Here is a 22002-nt window from a genome sequence, read left to right as displayed (position 1 = left end):
ACACACACACACACACACACACACACACACACACACACACACACACAGCCAGCCAGCCANCTGCCAGCAGCAGACTACCCCGACGCACTCACGGGACCAGAGGGATTCGGGCGAGCAATCGGGTAGGAAGTAGCCCAGGGACAGAGCTGCACAGTGGTGAGTCTATGAAGCGTAACGACCCCGCTGACCCAGTGGTGGGACCCTCGTTCTGCCACTGTCAGGGCCCTGGGCTGGAGCGCAGTGGTGTAGGGTGGGCCTGCGTTCCCCTACCCAGCAGAGCCACGCCGGGGTCTTTTCCGGCGCTCCCCTGCCTGAGGGGCGCGCTACTGACCTTAGCCGGCGCTCCCCTGCCTGAGGGGCGCGCTACTGGCCTTTGCCGGTGCTCCCCTGCCTGAGGGGCGCGTTACTGGCCTTTGCCGGCGCTCCCCTGCCTGAGGGGCGCGCTACAGACTCTGGCTGGCGGCCACCCCGCCGCTAATTCCCCGCTGACGGAGGCGTGACCCAGACCGGCCAGTGACCTCGTAGCTCCCCACCGCCCCCTAGCGGGTAGGTGGGCCGACGCCGATCACAAGTACAAATTCGCTGCAACGCTCCAGTGGCTTTGCCCTGCAATGCAAAGCAGACATAACCCCAGCTGCACTGGTTAATGTGGGTTATGCTGGGTTTATGGGTCCTTTGTGTGTGCAGAGTGGCACAGAGCAGCCAGAGAGCCAGTGAAGCTGGTCCAGAACTGGGTCCAGTGCATGTTGTTGAAGTTGGATTAAAAGAATATCTTGGGAGAGTATTCTTGCTTTCTCCCACCCTGAGTCTCATAGACTCATAGACTTTAAGGTCAGAAGGGACCATTATGATCATCTGGTCTGACCCCCTGCATGCTGCAGGCCGCAAGACCCTTCCCTGGACTCTACCGTTGAAGTCCCCAATCCTGTGTTTTAGTGACTTCAATCGGCTGAGACCCTCCTGCTAGTGATCCCATGCCCCATGAGTCTGTCTGGGGTAATCAAAGCATAAACTCTCGGGGGCCGGGACTTTCACACCGTGAGAGCGGTGCCCTGCACAATGGGGACCCTGATCTTGGGTGAGGCCACCAGGTGCTCCAATAGCCATGCTGATGAAGAAGAATTACCTTGTGATGCAGTCGGTGATTGGAAGCCTCTCCCTGTGAGCAGTGTGCAGAGAACACTCCTGGAAAGCTTTCATTCGTAGCTTGTAATCTCTGACTGATCCTGTATCAGACTGGCATGGTGTGACGAAGTGTGGGGGGGTTCTTGGTTTTTCCTGTTTTTTTCCAATCAGGGCTGGCTTTAGGCCGATTCAGCCGATTCGGCTGAATTGGGCCCCGCGCCAAGAGGGCCCCGCGCCGCAGCTGTCCACCCCGCCCCCAGCTCACTTCCCCGGCCCCTCCTCCCCTCCCCTGAACGCCCCGCCCCCTCCCCTGCTTCCCACGAATCAGAGATTCACGGGAAGTCTGAAAAGAAGCAGGGGCGGGCCAGCAGCACAAGGTAAGCTGGGGTGGGGGTGGTGGGGGCGCGAGAAGGGCTCCGGGGAGGCGCGGCCCGTTCCCACAGGCCCCAGTGGCTCTGGCCCAGCCCGGTCCCCGCAGCTTGGGTCGGCTCTGGCCCAGTCCCCGCGGCGCGTCTCGGGTCCCATCCCGTTCCCCCCCCCCCCCCCCCCCCCCGCCCCCCCCGCGGCGCAGCTCGATTCCTGGGGGCGGGGCTTGCAGCAAGCCCCGCCCCCAGGAATCGGGCCCCGTTCTTGCTAAAGCCGGCCCTGTTTCCAATGGTTTGCATGCAGAGGGGGTGGGACTCAGTTTAACCCCTGTGTGACGGTGCTGCCCATGGGAGCCAGCTGAGGTCACTCAATCAGGGTGAACTGCAAACAAAACAGGGCAGACTAACCCCAAACGCTGTGGATATTCCAATACTTAGATTTACCAAGCCAGCACAAAACAGCTTCTATAGTACCTCACTGGTTACTCAGAAGGCCAAACAACGCAGTTCCCTTAAAGTACCCAGCATCAGGCCTCCGTCCAGACACACCTGTCAGATATGATGATGATTACTGAAAATCTTACTTCATCATATAAAAGAAAAGGTTCTTCCAATCCCAAAGGATCAGCCACGTACCCAGGTTCAATTATAACTTAGATCTTACCCAAAATGCACACTATAGCTGATTCTTATTAACTAAGCTAAAATTTATTAAACAAGAAAAGAGAGAGAGTGTTGGTTAAAAGATCAATATACATACAGACTTGAATTCAATTCTTGAGGGTCAGATGCATAGCAGAGGTGAGCTTGTAGTTGCCAAAAGTCCTTTTAGAAATAGTCCATAGGTTATAGTCCAATTTCCATATTCAGGGTGGCTCCAGTCAATGACTGGGGATCTCAATCCTTGTGGCTTAAGGTTTCCCCCTCTTGAAACCCAAAGCAGATGTGAGATGAAATAGCATCATGTCCCAGGGTTCTTATACATTTCCAGCAACCTTTCGGCCTGAGAAAACAATAGACTTAATTCTCCTTCCAAACATCCTGGCAATTAGCAAAAGGTAATTTATCCATTAAACAGTTCAGACACAGGTTACCACAACCTTCAAAGAGACATATAGACAATAATACTATTTCACTCAAGTATCATCATAAATGTTAATATTCCTTTTTGATCTTCGAATTAAAGTTATAGCAATAGACAAGACTTGTTTGCTTACATCACAAGACCTGAGCAAACATCTACCCTTGAGATCTCTGACAATGCACACTTGCATTTCAAAGCTCTATTCATTTACATATCTTCCTACCAGTTTCTACAATTCACCCATGGGTCAGGTCAGTCTGAGTTAATTAACTCTTTCTGGCCCTGTCATCTTTCAATGAAATATTATTTTACACTCATAACATCACACCCTGGTGTTACTAGTTTAACTAGGTGATGGGAGAGGGAGTTTGTTGTTACAGAGGACTGGCGACGGAACTTGGGACCTCAGCCAATGGCTTGGAGAATGGATACCACAGCGACTGGTGACCGGGAGGCTCAGCTCAGGAGTCACAGCCAGGTCTGGACAATGGGCTGTGAAGAGAGGACCCCGGTGACCTGACCAGCCAGTTCCAGCCAGAGGGGGCCAGAGGATGGAAGAGAGGGGAGGAGGCCCAGGCGACCTTGTTTACCTGGATAGAAGACAATGGACAGAGGCGGGACTTGGGGGAGGTGATAGCAGATACTCAGTGGGAAATCAGCGGGGCTCGGGACTGGAGAGGGAGAGCAGGCAGAGCCCACGTGGATGCAGGGGAGACTTGGATGTGCTGTGCTATGGGGGGCCGGGCCAGAGGGCCCTGAGAGTTTCCTATGCTGTGTTCAGATGCTCAATAAACCCTCCTGTTTTACACTGGCTGAGAGTCACTCCAGTCTATTGAACAGGGTTGCATTATTTCCTCTGGGAGTGGAGGCCCCGGGGGTCCAGAGCAAGTAGACACCCTGAGGGGGCCCAAGGCGAGAGACAGGCGTGCTAAAGCTCAGAGAGGTGCGGTTCCAGGAGGTGGAGGGGCTTAACCCCCGAAAGAGAATGGACCCTCGAGAAGGGCTGTCTCACTGAAGGGGGTTTCCCCCAGGAACCGTACAGGGCCAAGAGTGGGCACAACCTGTGAGTCCGTGACACATGGGGTTGCCATCAACATGGCAGCTCTTCCCAGCAGCCAGAACACACCTCCATGTTCCCAATGGAAACTCACTGGGGTCATTGTTGGCTGGTGGTTGGCCAGTGCTGATTGTACTGGGGCACTGGGTTAAGAGGTCGCCTAGGTAGCCCTCAGTTTCAGAGAGGAGCAGGGTTTGCTAGACCATATCACGGTAGAGAACTGGGCCCAGCAAGCCCTTCCTGGGGGAAGGGTGTATTCAAGGGATGTATGATTGGCCTGAGCTTGGCTTGGGGTGTCACGGAGTCCCCAGGTGATGCTCTGGAACTGCTCCCTACGAAGCCAGTCAGGATTCTGTTGAAGTCTCCTCTCTGTGAGCAGACAGGGCAAAAAGCTCACACAGCTTCACCTTCCTGGGTCTGACTTTGGATCATTCAGCATCCTCTGCCCCTCCGTGCACTTCCCACAGTGAGCCTGCACAGGTGGGGTCCTGGGGAAGCCAGAGGGTCCTGCACCCCAACTTCGCAGTCAGATGTGACTCTTAGCCAGCCAGTAAAACAGAGGTTTATTAGATGACAGGAACACGGTCTAAAACAGAGCTTGTAGGTACAGAGAACAGGATCGGGTCCATTTTGGGTGGCAGTGAGTCAGACACCCACATCCGCACTTCACTCCACGTCCCCAGCCAGCTCCAAACTGACTCATTCTCTAGCCCCTCCTCCTCTGGCTTTGTCCCTTTCCCGTGCCAGGAGGTCACCTGATTCCTTTGTTCTCCAACACCTTTAGCTATCACCTTGCAGGGGGAAGGGCCCAGGCCATCAGTTTCCAGGAGACAGAGTGTCGGCCATTTATGTACACTGACCCTTTGCTGTGCAACAATTACACCCCCTTATCCCACCAACTAGAGACTTAAGAAATGCATAGGGGAAACCCCTACAGTAGTCAGAGGAAACATTAAGAAAGGTCCCACTTTGTCACATGGGGACAGGTGTTTCTCACTCACTTGGAGCAGCAAATCTCTCATTGCTTTTAGAGATAGTGCTGCGGGGCCTGTCTGACCCTTGGACATGCTGATTAGTCTGTCTTCACCCTTGGGCCCTGGGACCCACAGAAAGCTCAGCCTTTAGGGCGGCACTTCCCACTTATCCCCCCCAATCCCATTTCATTAACGCACCCTGGCCCCCTCCCTAACACAGCTGTGCTGTAATGGAGGGAGCATGAAGGAAAACACAACCTGCTCACAGCCTGACAGCAGGAGAGCACCAGCAGCAAGCCATGGCCTGCAGCTGTGTGGAATTAAAACTCCTCATCTTGGTTTGACATGCTTGTTGTTTTCTTCCAGGACAAACCAATCCGGGCTGGCTTTGGGGTTGTGTTTTCCTGCTTGGGCAGAAGGGACATGACAGCAAAGGGCACCAGCAGAAATAACCTCTCCTTCCTCTGCCCTTCTAATTGTTTCCTTATATTTTCAGTGTCACTGCCATCCCGAGGGGGGGTTGGTTCCCTGGTTATATAAGTGAATTCCACTAGCTTACCAACATGGGGTTTGACATCTGCAGTTAGCCAAAGATCACTTTCACCCCAGCAGTGCCAGGATATTGGATCAACTCCCCAGTCCAATGATTTTTAGGGAGTTACATTGCACCTGTAACAGTGGTATCTGTAAAAATAACAAGAGTACTTGTGGTATCTGTGCACACGCTAAAGGCATTCAGCTGTGCATGGACCAGGAATTTGGGGATCCCATCTGGATGCAGACATCAGCCATTCTGGGCTTCCAAAGAAGTAGCAGAGCCACTTTGGCTGTGGCAGATTCTTCAATAGTGGTATGTGGAAGAGGCCTTGACGTCTTTCACCCACAGCATCGAGGGAGTGACGCAGGGATGAAACGCTGGAGGCCATTCTAAACCCAGCCCGAGCCTCCTGCGATGGCCCTTGCTTAGCAGTGCTTCCTGCTTCTCTAGACAGGACGTGTGGGAGAGCAGCCGAGAGCTCATCCCTGACCATAGTCCTGGCTCACTAGGTCATAAAGCCAAAAGGCTGGCCTAGGCTATTGCTATGTTGCCAGCACAAATTTAACCAGGCAATCCCCAGTGCCCATCCCCAGCATTCCAGTTTGGCAGGGTGGAAGGAGATAATGGAGAGGTGCAGGGAAGGCCAGTCAGCCAAACAGTGTGACTGGTTCAGTCACAGAGATCCCCTTGGGACTGTCACCTGACGTGCTGAAGTTACCTTTGAGCCTGTTTTTCCTGCCAGCTTGGGACTTCCAGAACCCTGCCTTGTTGAGCCAGACATGCTACTCCACTGCAACACAGACCTAGGTCTGGTCCCCACCCCCAAAGCTGCAGGCTTTAAGTGAAAATAGCTCTTCAGGTTACCTGACTCCAGCACCCAGACACCCAGCTCCCAGTGGGATCCAAACCCCAAATAAATCCATTTTACTCTGTATAAAGCTTATACAGGGTAAACTCATAAATTGTCTGCCCTCTATGACACGGAGAGAGAAATATGCACAGCTGTTTGCTCCCCCAGGTATTAATCACTTACTCTGGGTTTACTAATAAACAAAAGTGATTTTATTAAGTATAAAAAGTAGGATTTAAGTGGTTCCAAGTAATCACAGACTGAACAAAGTAAGTCACCAAGCAAAATAAAGCAAAAACATGCAAGTCTAAGCCTAATACATTGAGAAACTGATTACAGATAATAAGACGTGATCGTTCCCCTCTATTCGACATTGGTGAGGCCTCATCTGGAGTACTGTGTCCAGTTTTGGGCCCCAAAAGGATGTGGAAAAATTGGAAAGAGTCCAACGGAGGGCAACTAAAATGATTAGGGGTCTGGAGCACATGACTTATGAGGAGAGGCTGAGGGAACTGGGATTGTTTAGTCTGCAGAAGAGAAGAATGAGGGGGGATTTGATAGCTGCTTTCAACTACCTGAAAGGGGATTCCAAAGAGGATGGATCGACTGTTCTCAGTGGTAGCAGATGACAGAACAAGGAGTAATGGTCTCAAGTTGCAGTTGGGGAGGTTTAGGTTGGATATTAGGAAAAACTTTTTCACTAGGAGGGTGGTGAAGCACTGGAATGCGTTACCTAGGGAGGTGGTGGAATCTCCTTCCTTAGAGGCTTTTAAGGTCAGGCTTGACAAAGCCCTGGCTGGGATGCTTTAGTTGGGAATTGGTCCTGCTTTGAGCAGGGGATTGGACTAGATGACCTCCTGAGGTCCCTTCCAACCCTGATATTCTATGATTCTATGGATAAGCTTCGTTCACAGAGTAGACTCTTTCCTAGTCTGGGCCCAATTCTTTCCCCCGGTACAGTCCTTGTTAGTTCCAGAAGACATCTTAGGTGGAAAGCAGGGGCTTTCTCATGACTGGCAGCCCCCTTTGTTCTGCTCCACCCCCTTTTATAGCTTTGGCACAAGGCGGGAATCTTCTGTCTCTCTGGGTCCCCACCCCTCCTTCTAAATGGAAAAGTACCAGATTTAAGATGGATTTCATTATCAGGTGACATGGTCACATGTCCTGTGAGACCCCAGCCTCCATTCTTCCTGGGCTGGCCCACATGTACACAGGAAGGTTTGCAAATAAACAGAGCCATTTAAAGTTCATTGATTCTGAAGCACCCTTAATGGCTTCCACTTAATATGTTTACGTCAGTAATACAAGTTTATATCTTATTGTCCTAACTTCAGACATAGAAATAATACATGCAAAGAAATATCATGAACATAGTAGATTATAAGCTTTGTAATGATACCTTACAAGAGACCTTTTGCATAAAGCATATTCCAGTTACATCATATTCACATTCATAAGCATATTTTCATAAAGCATATGGAATGCAACGTCACATACAGGACAAAGGCTGCTCTCACATGCCAGGGGAGCTCACCACATTTGATAGTTCCTCTGGACTCACACTGCCAAAATGGAGAGCAGAATTTGGGCCAAAATGGACCAGGCTAACAGCTGGGGGAGAGACAAGCAGGGAAACTGCTTTGGGGACTGCGTTGTGACAAAGAACTGGGCTGGATTGTTACAAAAGAGCTATTGTTCGTTCTGATTTCCATCTATTTTATTGAGCCTCCGGAAGTCTCTCCGCAGTGGCGTAGCCAGGTTCTAAGAGCAGGGGGAGCAAACATAAAAAAGGCACCCCCCCTTGGCTCCTCCTCTGGCCACGCCCCTGGCCCCTCCTCTGACCAAGCCCCCGGCTCCTCCAGCCACGCCGTGCCTCCCCTCCCTTGGCTGGCTCCTCAGGCCACACTGCGGCCATGCTGCGCCTCCCCTCGCTCCTCCGGGGGGCGCCGCCGCCCCCCCCCGTGGCTGTAGAGGGAGGCTGGCAGCGGACAGGGAGGTGGAGGGGAGGGATGTAGAGGGAGGGTGGCAGGGGAAAGGGGGTTTGGGGGGAGGGATGTAGAGGGAGGGTGGCAGGGGACAGGGGGTTTGAGGGGAGGTGGAGGGGAGGATGTGGAGTGAGGGGGACAAAGGGTTTGACTTGAGGGGAGATGGAGGGGAGGATGTAGGGAGGGTGGCAGAGGACGGGATACGAGGGGAGGTGAAGGGGAGGGAAAGGCAGGGACACAGGGTACATGGGAGGGGTACACGGGGTATGGAGCTTGGGGAAGGGTTACCGGGGATGGGAATGGGCTGGGGTCCCCGGGGCTCTCTGTGCAGAGGGGGCTGGAGCTGCACCAGGGACCAGGAGAGCCTGGGAGTCCGCTGCTTGCCCTTCTGCTGCTTCTTTCCGGGGCCCAGCCACTAGGCCCGGTCCAGCCAGCAGCAGAGAGCAAACCCCACCATGGCGAATCTCCCGGCAGCCCCGATCACACGGCAAATCGGTAGCCGAGATCACGCGTGGCTCAGCGGCCAGGAGCCGGGGGAGCTGTGAGACGCCGCCTGGCGCCTGGTGGTGGACAGAGACAGGCAGACGATCCCGTTCAGGGCCCTGTTCCGGGAGTACAGAGTCATCGTGGTGTTCATGAGGGTGAGGGGAGAGCCGCTTTTTGTGTCGTCCCACCTGCTTGTGCAAGTGGCTCTTGCGTAGCGGGACACCGGGGCATCTCCCCACTCGGTTCCGGTCTCCAAACCCACAGCTTTTGGGGGGGGGAACAGGCTGGCTGCAAATTGGGTTCCCACGGTGCCCCTCACGCTGTCACTGCCTCGGAGAGGCTCGCCGCATGCAGCACCAGCCCAGGCTCAGCGCTGGCCCTACCCTTGGGGGGTGGGAGCAGAAGGCAGCGAGCTCCGCCAGGCGCAGTCTGAGCGAGCTGCAGCCTGGCTCACCCGCTCAGCCCGGGGGCGCTGCCCTGCCCGGGGCTGCTGGCGGAGCCTGGCTGTGGGCTGGTTGCGCTGACAGGCCGCGGCGGGAGGGGGGAAGCGCTCTCCCCTCCTTGGGGGAGTTTTATTCCGGTAAGCCGAGGGCGGTGCCGAGGCTCCTGCTGGGAGTGACCGGCCGCGGGTCCGCCCGGTGTGGCTGCTGCGAGGAGGCGGGGGAGACCCTCCCTGCCCTGGGAGCGCCCCGGGACCCGGTCAGTGCAGGAGGCCGGGTGGGCACCGAGCTGCCCTCGCAGTGGGCTGTGCGCGGAGCTTGCCATGAGCAGCGCAGAGCCGCGGTGTCCGCTCTTCCACCATGCACGGGCTCTGCCGCTGCCTCTGCACCGCAGAGCGCTCCAAAGAGCCCGTCCACCAAACTGTCCGCATCAAAGTTGTCTGCAGCTGGAGGTTGGGGGAGTTGCGGGCCGCCATGCTGCGCCGGCCCCCCCCCATAGTTCCTCTGGCTGTGCCGCCCCCTCCCCATGGCTCCTCCAGGCGTGCTGCCCTCCCTTGCCTGCAGGAGCCCAGCCCTGCCCGGCAGTCCAAGCTTCAGAGCGGAGCGTGGGACCCGCTTTTGGAAAATGTGCTAAGGGGAAGCGGCTGCTTCCCCTGCACCCCACTAGCTACGCTACTATCTCTCCGGGCTTTCAGGAGCACTGCAGGCATGAAGCTGGGGATGGACTTAGCCACCTTCTGGGGTTTGGGTGGAAGCTGAGGAGAGTCAGGAGGTGAATGGGGGGTTAAAGCCAGCTAGCCAATGGTTTGTGGCCACCTCAGCCCAGGGCTTTTCCCTGTTTCTGCAGTTGCATCATGTGAGTCAGAGCCCGGCAGAGGTGCGTGCGCAGGTGGCTGCTCTGGGGGACCCATGTGCAGGTCATCAGGACAAGCCGGTGCCACCAGGGGAAGGCGAGGAAGAAGGAGAGCTCCTGTTAGGCACCCAGGGCCAGCGGCCTGTGGTTCTCTCCTCTCTCAGCCCCTGGTGTTTAGGGGGCCAGCAGGAGGCTGAGGAGGCACGGGGCCAGGGGAGTCGTCTCCATGTGGCCTGTTATACCCCTCTGGGGTCTGCAGCTCCTCTGAGGGAGCCCTTGGCCTGTGGGGCAGAGGTTCCCCTCCCCAGTGCTGCTCTCAGCTCTCACAGTGCCCTATGTGCAGTCAGACTATCCTCAGCCTGCGCCACACCTGGTGTTGTGCACGTGGCCACTGGCATGGAGATGGTGAGCTCTCTGGCTTCAGGTACTTATGGAAAGGAGATGCCAGCTCCAGCACAGCCCTGGTGAACATGCCACCCAGAGGCTGCCTGGCTGATAACTCATCTGCCCAGGCATGGGGGGAGGGGGAGGTTAATGGGGGCCCCCAAAACCTGAACTAGGATCATATTCCCTGGGGAGCTTCTCCAGTGCCTGCACCAGAGGGAGCTCCAGGAGCTGCCCCTCACCTCCCCCTGCCATTGCAAACAGCCCCTCAGGCATCAGCCACATTTCCCAGTCCTCTGTGCCAGGGCCACCCAGAGGATTCAGGGGGCCTGGGGTCTTCGGCGGCGGGTCCCGGGGTGGAAGGACCCCCCGCCGCCGAATTGCCGCCGAAGACCCGGAGCAGAAGACGCTCCGGGGGCCCGGGCCCCACGAGAGTTTTCCGGGGCCCCCGGAGCGAGTGAAGGACTCCACTCCAGGGGCCCCGAAAAACCCTCATGGGGGCCCCTGCGGGGCCCGGGGCAAATTGCCCCACTTTCCCCCTCCCCCGGGTAGCCCTGTTCTGTGCTCCGAGGATTCGCAGCCCTTACAGCTCCTGTCAGCTGGGGCCCATGTGCTCTGTGAGGGCAGAAGCAGGTATTGCTATTTCTAAACAGAGCCTTGGAAATCGCTACATCCACAGTGCAAATGGGCCAGTCTGGCGCGTTCCCTCCCTTACCCTTGGTGGCTTGCATCTCCACCGAGGGACTGCAGTTCCCCTGCCAGCTGCTCTCTGTGGCCTGGTGTCAGCCTGCACAAGGGAGCCGCCAGGGCCTTGCGTGCAGACTGGGAGGCTGCGTGGGCTGGCTCAGTTAAGTATAGCGCAGTACACGGCCTCAGGCATAATGCTGTACTGTTTGCAAACAGCAGATTTGCTGACATGCTAAAGTGCAGCACTTCCTGTAGGCTACATTATCTGAGCTCTCCCAAGGCCAGAGCAGAGTCCCAGCCAGCAAGCCACCCTCCTCTCCTCATGGCCTGTGCTGCCTTGGCAGAGCTAGGTAGGAAGCTGCCACTGGGACTGCCTATGCTGGTCCTGTCCTGTGGATAAGTAGAGGTCTGCAGAGGTGTCACCCCATGGCCCTGTGTAATCCCCTTGCATTCCCGCTCCTTCTGAAGTGCAGAGAGGGCCTGGTCGGGGACTCAGGAGACTTGGATTCTAGTCCTGCTGACTGACCTTGGGCAAGTCCTGTCACCGCTCCATGCCTCAGTTTCCCCACCTGTGAAATGGGGGCTAATGAGTCTGACCTCCTGTGTAAAGCGCTTTGAGATCTAAGGATGAGAAGTGCTGTTTGTGTGTTACTTTCTTCTAACTGGGCTGAGTAGACTGTGCCTGGCAGCGTGAGTCCTGGGCATGCTGCCAGTTGTCAATGCTGGAGATGACCAGGTTGATGAATACTGTGGTGCATGCGTTACAGATATCCAGCCTGCCAGCAGGTCCTGATTGTGCTGCTCTTACCAGAAACCTGCCCCCAGCAGGCCTGAGCTTACAGGAATGATGCTGCGCAGCACGGCCAGTTGGCTCTGTGGATCCGTCAGGGCTGTTTTGGGAAGTGGTTTCACGCAGGGGATAATGAAAGAAGCAAATTCCTCCCTGGGCATTTTGTACCCCTTTCCTGCCAGCTCCTTTGTCTCCATCTGCAAAAGAGTTCACTAATTCTGAGTGCCCTCCTTGTTTGAAATTAGACTATATTCCACAGGGCAGAGACCGTGTCTGCCTGTTGCAGCATCTGGCACAATGGGGCCCCGAGCCTGATGTGGCCTTCGGCTCCCTCTGCAGGATAAATAATAATGACTACTAGAAAACTGTAGACCCCTGTGTGATTTCCAGGTGCCCAGAGCACCCCAGCTCCAGTGAAGTCATTGGGAGTTTGAGTACTGATTGCCACTGAAAATCAGCCCCACGGTATCTCCAGTTAGACCCCCAAAAACAGGCACTCAGAATCGAAGCTGTCTGAAAATACCAGTCCCCCAGTCTTGCTTCTACAGAGGAGACCCCAGGTGGGTTCTCTCCTGCAGCCACCACACACGACAGCCAGATGCTGGTGGTCCTTGGAAGGGACCTGTATGGTCCTTGGAAGGACAAGCCAGAGCATGGCAAGCTGGCAGCCACCAGGGACCACATCTCCATATCAGAGGTAAGCCCAGCTAGGGTCTCCTGAGAGATCTCCATAGCCACATTTAGCCACCTGCAGCCTCTGGCCTCACTCATTGTGCTTCTCCCTAATGATCACTCTTGTCTCAGATAACCCTTCCTTAAGCCCACAGACTATGTATGATGCCATCTATAACCCACCCCCAGTACTGCATCCCATGCACGTGTGCGCCTACCAGAAGTTGCCACGCTGGTGGGTCATAGGGGGCTGGCTGGTACATGATGCTGGCTGCTCCTCCCCAGGTCCAACAGCTGCACCAGGTTAGGAGAAGCTAGAATATTTCCTAGTGCGACTTCCCTACCATGTGATGGGTTGTGGGAGGGGAGGGGAGGGAAGTCAGTGGCCTGTGGATGGGAGTGGGGCTCATGCAATGGTGAATGGAGGGGGTGTAGATGAGGTGATCATGCCTGAAAGAGGAAATGCCCTTTAGGATCATCTCCCTATCAAGGTGTGGCTCACACTATGCAAAAAGCTCCTGTCCTGTCTGTGTTCAGTGAAAAAGACAGTGAAGAAACAGACGTGACCTGAGAAGTGTCCATATACTCATGCACTGCTCTCGGGTATGTTAGTGCTGCCCCAGGTAGGCAAGGGGGGTGCGTGCATGTCGCTCAGAGCTGGCCCAGCTGTCTCATAGATTTGACGATGCATAGGAACATTAGTTTTGGGTTCTGAGGGAAGAGAAGCATGGTCCTCATTCACACGGCAGACCTTGCCAGGGAAAGTCACATCTGTCAAGGCAGCCATCCACAGGAACTAGGCTTTCCTGTGTCCCAGATAGCACCAAGCAGGGCTTCCACGCTGTCCCCAGATGATGCTGAGGTCATTGGACGTCCTTTTGTGATGTAGTTCTGGGCTGAAGTGGGATCACAGACATTAACCTTGGCAGTGGCTCTCCGTTGTTCGCCAGGGCTGCCATTTATTGTGCTGCTTATGCTCAGACTCGCTGACATCCTCCCCAGCACCCAAGATGTCCCCTTAAGATCAGAGATGGCGCAGCACTGTCTTCCCCTGAGCTCTAGCCCCAGTCGTGCCAACCATTCTGTGCACAGAGAGCCCTGCAAGGGGACTCCCACATGGAACAGAGTTAAGAAGAGTGCTGCAGGGACATAGTGAGAGCAAATGTAATTCCCTTCCTCCCTGAAAAATTGGCCTTTCTGTAACAATCCTCTCAGATCCTTCCCTGCAGGGAAAGTGCAGCTGAGTCACCAAGTCTGGCAGAGCTCAGTGGTGTGTACCTGTATGGTAACTCCTAGAATCGTAGAGATGGTAATAGGAGTGGAGAGAGGACAGCGGCTCAGTGAGCCAGCCCCCCCAGGATGCCATGTCACAGAACACAAAGGGCTTCCAGAGAGCAGCCATGTGGGGCTCCAAGTCGCTTCCTTTGACCTAATCTCATTATCTGGGCCCCTGGTGAAGCTGGCTCCGAATGATGGGATTACGACTCCCCTGGGGAAGGTGGGCCGCTCTGACGAGAAGGGCGGGCGGGCTTGTAGCAATGCACCAGCCTACAACTTGGCAAGGCCCCGGGAAGTTCCTGGCTCTGCTGTGTGCCTCTGCCCTGCACAGCGAGATTCTGGGGCACATCCAGCTCCCCATCAGGCTCTGTGTGCATCAGTCCTGGAGATAAGACTCAGGGCGGTGTAACTTAGTGCATGGGTCATGGGCATGAGCCTGGGTTCTGTCCTTGGCTCTTCCACTGACCAGCTGGGTGACCTCAGGCAAGTCCTTCTGCTCTGCCTCTGTTTCCCCTCCCGCCCTTTGCCTCGTCTGACTCTTCGGGGCAGGGGTTGTCTGATACTGTGTGATTGTGTGGCACCTGGTGCTCAGATCAGATAGCTGCTGTGACACCACACAATACTGACAGTCTGCCCTGTGTTCGGAGGCCACCCTTAGGCCTGGGGTTTCCAAGGCAGTGAGTGCAGACCCCACAAACCAAGCTGCCGGCAGCAGCGTTGCTCAGGTGACAGCTAGCAAGGACATCCCCCTTCAGAGATGCATGGAAGTGCTGGAGTCTCCCTCTGAGGCTTAATGAGGAGCATCCGATTAGCTTAGCCAGGCTCCTTTAGCTCCAGTTTCCAGTGCATCTCACCTGAATCAAGGGGGCACAAAGGCATCTCAGACCCTCATTAGAGATGTAGCAGAGAATCTCACCCCAAGTGGTTTAGGCCGCACTTCACTGGAGAGTCTGCCCAAGCAAAGCGACAGGCAACCTCATCTTCTGGAGCCTGGCTAGCTGAAGCCCTGGGCATGAAGGGGGCTCTCCAGGGCTCTGCGAAGGCCACTAGTAAGAGTGAGGGGGCATCTAGCGCACTTTCCAGGAGGACAAGTAGCCTCCAAGCTGCTGTTATGTCTCCTGGCTGGCCTGGCTGGCTTTCAAAGGCCAGCTTTTATGGAAATACCAGGGGGTGTCTGACAGTGCCAGCCTGGGACATTTCCTGTGCGGCAGTTTGGTATGTGAACGTGGGTCGGGTGGGAAGGTTTCACACTCCCTGACGCAGGAGAACAGGCTTCTGGGAATCACAGGAACCCATTCCAACACACCAGTCTGGTTTGTGTCACACTGCTTAATCAGAGAGATGGGAAACGCTGCAGCCAGGCAGCAAGCACGTCCCTCTTGATGCTAACGCAGACGTTTGGTTCCCAGACAGCAAGTGGTGGCGTGCGTGCCCGTGACAAGAAGAGTCCAGGCTCACTGAACACATGGGTAGAGAGTTGGGCTGGATTGTCCTGTCTCCCCACAGGGCTGACCAAGATCCTCGCCGCTTGCTGTGAGCCCTCTTGCTGACTAGCCGCCTGGGACATTGAGCTGGATCCTGCTCAGGAGAGGCTGTGGAGTATGGAGGTAGGGTGACCAGACAGCAAATGTGAAAAATAGGGACGGGGGTGGGAGGGTAATAGGAAAAAGACCCCAAAATTGGGACTGTCCCTATAAAATTGAGACATCTGGTCACCCTATATGGAGGGAAGAGCTCCCCTGGTCCTTAGCTGTGTGAACCGACAGCGCTCCCCTGGCTCCCAGGCACCCACATGTGACAGCGGGGGAGGGGAAAGGCTTGGGTCCCTCAGCCTTGCAGATGCTGCCCTGGGGGCTAGGAGGACGCGCTCTGGCCTGTCACTGGTGGGGTTAAATTGAAGACATGAGTTGAAACGTTCACAAATGACCCGGACCTTGGCCAGCCCAGGAGGTCAGCTCCAGATCTCCCTGGGCCCTGCCCATCACCACCCTTCTCTGCATCCCCTCGGGGGGCTGGCCCCTGCTTTGCAGCTCCTGCTGTCTGAAACAGCCTCTGCAGAGCCAGCACTTCGCTGGACGCATGGACTCCTCCCTTGGACACTGCAGGAAACCACCCAGCTTCTCCCAGCTCCTTGTCCTCCAGTGTGACCCCCTCACCTATGCCAGTGCCATAGGGGGCAGGGAAAGGAGCAGAGTTACCTGCAGCCTCCCCTCAGGCCCCGCCACCCATTCCCAGTGCCACCAACCACTCTGCTGCGCTGGCTTGGGACGGTTCCGTGGCCCCTTAGTGGATCCATTCGTGGAGGGTCACAAAGGCCACTAGGATCTGTGCTTCTGGCCAGGGTAGGCAGAGGGGGAAGCACGAGGGCCAGGAAGGCAGACAAGCCAAGTGGCTGCAGCCCCATCCCAACAACGGGGTGGAGGAGCACGGAGAAGACGTTCTGCTGGTATGTTGCCTGCAGGAAGTCGCTCCCCACAGCCCATTGGAAAACCCTGTGCCCATCCACACAGCCTAGGTGGCCGCTGCGGATTCAGGACCCCTCTATCGGCACACAGCTCCTGGGGTGTTCTGTACATGGCCCCATGGCTGCTCGCTTTGCCCCAGTGACCTGAAATGACTGTGGTCCCCCCTGGGATGCCAACACATCAGAGCCTCTGGACCACGTGGGGCTGAGCAGGGTCAAGGCTTCATGGGGTCCCTGAGCCCCGTGGTGTTGGAAGCGACCGGCAGTGCTCACCCAGCCATATGCTGAAGGCCCAGCATGGCGCAAAGGGCAGAGAGCCGCGGTCTCTAGGCTGAGATGTGAGGCAGCCATCCTGATGGCACTGCCCTGTCTGCAGAGAATAAGGGCCATGGCTGCTTCGATCCTGCCTCCTGACGGTTCCAGTTCATGCACGGACCCGCAGGTGTGAGCTGGGCGTGTGCATAGCATTGGGTTGAGGGGCTGGGAACATCCAGATACAAGAAATGTCTGATGTTGCAGTAACAGGTGCGTGATGCTTGATTGACGGGGGCTAGAGAGGCATGGCCAGGCCAGGGAGATGCTCCCTGTCTGTGCTGCTCAGTGTGACTATTCCCTCTGTCTCTGGACAGAGCAACGTTACAGACCGGCAGAATATTTTCCATAGGGGCCCACAGCCGTATAGCGCAAACGGATACTGACCTGCTACAGGGTTCTGAGTTAGACAGACAGCGACAGCCAAGGCCAAGCATAAAGTCTCTGTGAAAGGGAGAGGGGTGTGTGTGTGTGTCCGCTGGGAAAACCAGTGCGGAGCAGGACTCACACTGATCTAACACACAGAGATTCGCATACAGATACACCAGTCGCCACAGACCCCTACTCGCATACAGATACACCAATCCAAAGCCACACATACATGTGCCTAGATAAGCCAGCATACGACCACATGTACAGTCACACCAGCACACATACATGTGCCCAGAGATGCGCAAGAACACACAGTTACAGATAATGATGTTTCCTTCATTTTTGCACATGGATTAACAATAAGTCACTTGGCTAAAAAGGGATCCGTGAAAGTCTGGCAGCAAAGAACCAGCAAGAGCCTCTGCACTGCCTGGGTCAGCTGCTCCTTTGTTAGACAATAATTCCCCAGCACTGTCACCACCCACGCAGAGGTCCTGGCTCTGATCTTTGTGGAGCCCTGCCCCTGGCTCAGCAGGAAGGAGAACAGAGAACAGCCCACAGACAAGTGGCTTTGATCATCTCCTTCGCTGGGACCAGGCATCCCATGGCTGCCACCTACCAGGAGGAGCAAGCAGAGTGTGTGTCACGTGTGGTGTCCTTGTCGCACCCAGAGCTGGCCAGACCTGCGTGTGACTGGAATGTGCTCTGCCAAGGTAGCTGGAAGGATCACCATGCCCTGCTCTGACCTGGTGTCCATGGGTGGCCCCTCCAGACTGCCTGAGCCTGGGCCATCTGTGGGGCTGGGTACAGGAAGGTCAGGTTCCTCCCAGCCTTGCCATTCAGAGCAGCCTCTGCCGCCATCCAACACCAGGTTGAAGAAGAAAGTCCCCTGCTCTGGTGCCTGCCCGCCCGCATTTCTGTGCCACTGCCAGTCAGAGCCAAGCTGGACTTGGTGTTACCAGAATGGTCGTATTCTTCCTACAGAGCTCCATGGTTCATCCCACTGAGCTGGAGATGTGGGCCCAAGCACTGCCCGTGGTGCTGGGACAGCTGCCCCTCCCTGACATGTCACTCGGGGAGGGGCGTGGACCTGTGAAGCTCTTCAAACTGGAGGTGGCAAGGCCTTAGAGGGGCTGCCGGACGGGGACAGAGGCACACCTACTGCACCGCCGCTACCCAAAGGTCAGGCCTCGGATCTGGGCATGAGACATGGGGCCAGTGTGCTGCAGGCGATGCCCCGTGGGGGAGAAGCTCTCCCAGCACAATGGCTGAAGGAGGCGTCAGCAGCTCAGTCAGCTCCACCATGGGTCCTGGACCTGTCCTGCCGGCTGGCACCTACCCGTACCTGCGACTGTGGCCACGACATCTCTCTGGCCCCCTTTGCTGCACTCAGCAGCCTGCAGATGGTGCTGCCCTGGGCTGATTCAGCATCAGCCTGAGCGTTGGGCGCAAGGCCGCCTGCAGGGTCTGCAACCAGAGCAAGGATGGCTTTGGTGCCAGCAAGCCTGGGGGGCCTGTGGGTGGAACTCGGTGGCACTGCACCCTGCCGTGTCTCAGAGCAGGGTGCTGAGCTGCTAGGAACTGGAGTCAGGCCTGGATCTAAGTGATGAGTGGACCCGCACCACATTCCGCATGTCCCACTTCAAATGCTGTGCTCACGAAGAGCCCTGGCCCCTGTGGTGGGGAGGTGAAAGGAAATCCCGGGCCAGTGACGGGGCTGACTGCAGGGCTGCCAGGGGTTAGTGTGAGCCCAGCTGGGAAACCCCAATACACACATTCAGCAAGCCGAGCAAAGCCATCAGTTGGCCCGCAGTTGTCGTGGTGCAAGCTCCGCAGGCTCAGTCCACTGGCTGCTCCTTTCTCGCTGAGTCAGCACGGGCTGGTATTTGGGGGCATGGCAGGGCTGGCACTAACATCAGATGAAGGTGGGGATGGGGTTCACATGTATCGCTGACATGGCCAGGAGGGCTGATTCACACAGGGTCTCAGGCTGACATGGGATTTGGAATCAAGAAAAGGCTCAAAGTGATGCTGTTGCAGCCGGTACAAGAGCGTTATACTGGATATGTGCTTGGATTCTGCTCCACGGACTGCAGCCACCAGTTTGAGCTGCCCTCTTGGGCACTGGCAGAGGAGCCTCTCGTGTGTAGAACAATGCTGGGAAACTGGGGGCGGGGTGCGTGTGGCACACACAAGTCCCAATAAAGTGATTACTGTAATGACAGTCAGATGCCTCGTGTTCTTGCCCCAGAATCACCCCCTCTCTCTCAAGTGAATAATAGGATTGCAGTAAAAATCACAAACTGTAGTGCGTTGACATCGATGTATTTTGGAATAAAGTTGTCACGGAGTGTGGGGGGACACAAGATCCTGCACCCCCGGCTTCCTGCGATTCACCATGACTCTCAGCCAGCCAGTAAAGCAGAAGGTTTATTTAGACGACAGGAACACAGTCCAAGACAGGTCTTGCAGGCACAGACAACAGGACCCCCTCAGTTAGGTCCATCCTGGGGTCCCAGGGGCACCACAGCCCCGTCTGGGCTCCCCTCCCTTACCAGCCAGCTCCTGAAACTCCAACTCCCTTCAGCGTCTCCTCCCCCAGCCTTTGTTCAGTTTCCTGGGCCAAGGTGTCACCTGGCCTCTAACCCCTTCCTGGGTTCTCATGTTACATGCTCAGGTATCCTTCCCTCAAGGCCAGTCTCCCATCCCCCAATGCAGACCATCCTAGCCACACTCCCCTGCAACCTTCCCAGGCCAACACTCCCCACTCAACATTCAAAGGCCACATTAAGAACAGTCCCAGTTCATCACAAAAGTGCTCTCTGTTCCCTGGGAAATCACCAGCATCATTGTCCCTCGTCATCGCCCTGCCTGGGAGATGAACACACTCTGCCTCTTGTTTCTACCTCAGTGGAAAGGGTCTTTTGTGTGTTTCCGTTGCCAGCAGGGCATTGTTTGTTCCAGATGTGGGGTGTTCCCAGCTCCTTTGTAATAGGTTATACCAGAGTATTTTGCAAAAATACTCCAGAAACAACACACAGTATATGTGCTGGAATCCATACCCATAACATATCCACCAGTAAGTGTCCAGGCGCTAGCCGGCCTGGGGCTGAAGGGCTGGGTGGTGTCCCTGTGTGCACTGCATGCGCAGTGAGTGTCTAGGCGCTAGCCTGCCAGGGCTGAAGGGCTGGGTGGTGTCTCCGTGCACACTGCACGCACAGTGAGTGTCCAGGTGCTAGCCTGCCAGGGCTGAAGAGCAGGGTGGTTTCCCTGTGCACACTGCATGCACAGTGAGTGTTCAGACGCTAGCCTGCCAGGGCTGAAGGGCTGGGTGGTGTCCTCGTGAACACTGCATGCACAGTGAGTGTCCAGGTGCTAGCCTGCCAGGGCTGAAGGGCTGGGTGGTGTCCCTGTGTGCACTGCATGCACAGTGAGTGTCCAGGCGCTAGCCTGCCAAGGCTGAAGGGCTGGACATTACAGATGGTGGATCTCGCCTAGGGTATGTCTACACTATGAAATTAGTTCGAATTTATAGAAGCCGGTTTTATTGAAACCGGTTGTATACAGCCGATTGTGTGTGTCCCCACATAAAATGCTCTAGGTGCTCTAGTCGGCGGACCGCGTCCACAGTACGAGGCTAGCGTCGACTTCCGGAGCATTGCACTATGGGTAGCTATCCCACAGCTATCCCACAGTTCCCGCAGTCTCCGCCGCCCCTTGGAATTCTGGGTTGAGATCCCAATGCCCGGATGATGCAAAACAGTGTCGCGGGCGGTTCTGGGTACATGTCGTCAGGCCCGTCCCCCCCCGTCACAGCAACGGCAGACAATAGATTCGCGCCTTTTTACCTGGGTTACCTGTGCAGACAACATATCACGGCAAGCATGGAGCCCGCTCAGCTCACCGTCACCATATGTCCTCTGGGTGCCGGCAGACGTGGGACTGCATTGCTACACAGCAGCAGCTGCTAACTGCCTTTTGGCGGTAGACGGTGTAGCATGAGTAATAGCCGTGGGGCTGGCAGCCGTAGGGCTGCATTGCACCAGCCCCTTGCCAGGAGATGGTATATTATGACTGGTATCCATCATCGTCGTACTAGAGTGACTGTCAATCATGGCCACCTGGGCAGACAAGCTACTGTTTCGATGATGATGGCTACCAGTCGTAATATAGTATTTTCTGCCAATTGCCCAGTATTGTCTGCTAAGCACCCAGAAGAGGCCGAGGGCGATGCTGGGTGCTGGTGGTCGTGGGGCTGGCAGACGTGGGGCTGCATTGCTACACAGCAGCAGCCCCTTGCCTTTTGGCAGACGATGGTATATTATGACTGGTAACCGTCGTCATCATACTGGAGAGGCTATCACTCATGCTGCACCGTCGGCTGCCAGCTTAAGATGTAAAAAATAGATTTGTTCTGTATTCATTTGCTTCCCCTTCCTCCGTGAAATCAACGGCCTGCTAAGCCCAGGGTTTTCAGTTTAATCTTTGGGGGGACCATTCTGTGTGACAGTTGTTTGTGTTTCTCCCTGATGCACAGCCACCTTTCTTGATTTTTATTCCCTGTTCCTGTACCTGTACGCCATGTCGTCACTCGGCCCTCCCTCCCTCCTGCCCTCCCTCCTTCTCCTGGTCCATCAGATACTAGTTTCGCGCCTTTTTTCTGACCAGGCGCCATAGCTAGCACTGGGATCATGGAGCCCGCTCAGATCACCTCGGCAATTATGAGCACTATGAACACCACGCGCATTGTCCTGGAGTATATGCAGAGCCAGGACATGCCAAGGCGAAACCCGGACCACCCGAGGAGGCGATTGCAGCGCGGCGAAGAGAGTGATGAGGAAATTGACATGGACATAGACCTCTCACAAGGCACAGGCCCCAGCAATGTGGAAATCATGGTGTCACTGGGGCAGGTTCATGCCGTGGAACGCCGATTCTGGGCCCGGGAAACAAGCACAGACTGGTGGGACTGCATCGTGCTGCAGGTATGGGACGATTCCCAGTGGCTGCGAAACTTTCGCATGCGTAAGGGCACTTTCATGGAACTTTGTGACTTGCTTTCCCCTGCCCTGAAACGCCAGGATACCAAGATGAGAGGAGCCCTCACAGTTGAGAAGCGAGTGGCGATAGCCCTGTGGAAGCTTGCAACGCCAGACAGCTACCGGTCAGTCCGGAATCAATTTGGAGTGGGCAAATCTACGGTGGGGGCTGCTGTGATCCAATTTGCCAGGGCAATGAAAGACCTGGTGATATCAAGGGTAGTGACTCTGGGCAACGTGCAGGCAA

Source organism: Trachemys scripta, chromosome 9, assembly GCF_013100865.1.
Source record: "Trachemys scripta elegans isolate TJP31775 chromosome 9, CAS_Tse_1.0, whole genome shotgun sequence".
Taxonomy (NCBI): Eukaryota; Metazoa; Chordata; order Testudines; family Emydidae; genus Trachemys; species Trachemys scripta.
The sequence above is the reverse complement of the archived record's forward strand: the minus strand, read 5'-3'. Positions refer to the sequence as shown.